Source organism: Aplysia californica, unplaced genomic scaffold (genome assembly GCF_000002075.1).
Source record: "Aplysia californica isolate F4 #8 unplaced genomic scaffold, AplCal3.0 scaffold00109, whole genome shotgun sequence".
Lineage (NCBI taxonomy): Eukaryota > Metazoa > Mollusca > Gastropoda > Aplysiida > Aplysiidae > Aplysia > Aplysia californica.
Genome location: NW_004797379.1, coordinates 306,824 through 308,248, shown reverse-complemented (window position 1 = coordinate 308,248; position 1,425 = coordinate 306,824).

Sequence of the window (1,425 nt, the reverse complement as noted above, 5' to 3'; positions counted from 1 at the left end):
AGAGAGAGAGATGATAAAGTACACGACGATTATAGAGGCCGTCCTATGTAACCCGGTAGAAAGCAGCCATCATCATAGTTCAGATCGATGTGCGTGTGCGTGTGTGTGTGTGTGTGTGTGTGAGCAGCGCTTTTGTTTATCATGCACACGCACACACATACACAAACACACACCCACGCACGCACACCCACGCACGCACACGCATACGCACACACACACGCGCGCGGTGTGGTGATTGGCGAGGGCAATCGTTACCCACTACGACACGGCGACTGAGAGCGAGTGGTCTTCTTAGCAGCAATAATGAGGTCACATAATAATGATATTATAGTGACAGCACATTATTGTGACAGTCCGGGATCATTACAGTGATGTTGTGTTATCAGGAATGGCGCGTTTAGCCGTGTTGCGCTATCGTTGAATCAAGGGGAAGATCAAACAGAATTAGACCGGGACGGATGATGATGGATAAATAAACAATGCACCAGAAGGGTTTTCGAGCTAGATAGAAGGAAGGAAGGAAGGAAGGATGGGAAAGGAGGGAGGTGGTGGTCAACAGGGTAATACACAAACAGTCTAGCTCGCACTTTATAATCGGCGGGATACGAAAATCTGTTCGCTTCGAATGATCGAAAGCTGTTTCAAGGAAAATAAGCCAGGGTAGGAAATTTGGTCAAAATTTTACATGAATTATTTCCCCTATGCTACACAAACATGTCTGTTGGATTCTTAATAAAAAAAATTTCTGTGGTTTTAAATGTAAAAAAAAAATTAATTAAGTTGCAGTTAGACTTCTACGGCACTTGCAAAATAATTAGTTCATACACATACCGATGATTTGAGGTGTTACATCCAGAAAGTAACCTATAACATACAGTTTGATAGGAAAGGAGCAATCTAAGCACTAACCACGTCCAACATTGGTTGACTTCGGTGATCGAAGGAGAACAGGTAGGTCCAAAGCTATAGACAGATATATAGATAGATAGATAGATAGATAGATAGATAGATAGATAGATAGATAGAGAGATAGATAGATAGATAGATAGATAGATGGATGGATAGATAAATAGATAAATAGATAGGTAGGTAGATAGATAAATAGATAGATAGATAGATAGATAGGTAGGTAGATAGGTAGGTAGATAGATAGACAGATAGATGACCAAGAAATCAATAAATTGACAGACTGATTGAAGAAAAAATACAGACACCAACGAATAAACACGTAAACAGACCGGCAGACATATTTCTTGGTGTTGAAATCCCCGGAGCATCAACAAATGTGGTGACAAATAGACAGGCTGATCAACGAATAGACAAACAAATACATAAACAAGAGGACAGACAGACAGAGAGACAGGCAGACGGACAGACAGACAGACAGACAGACAGACAGACAGACAGACAGACAGACAGACAGAC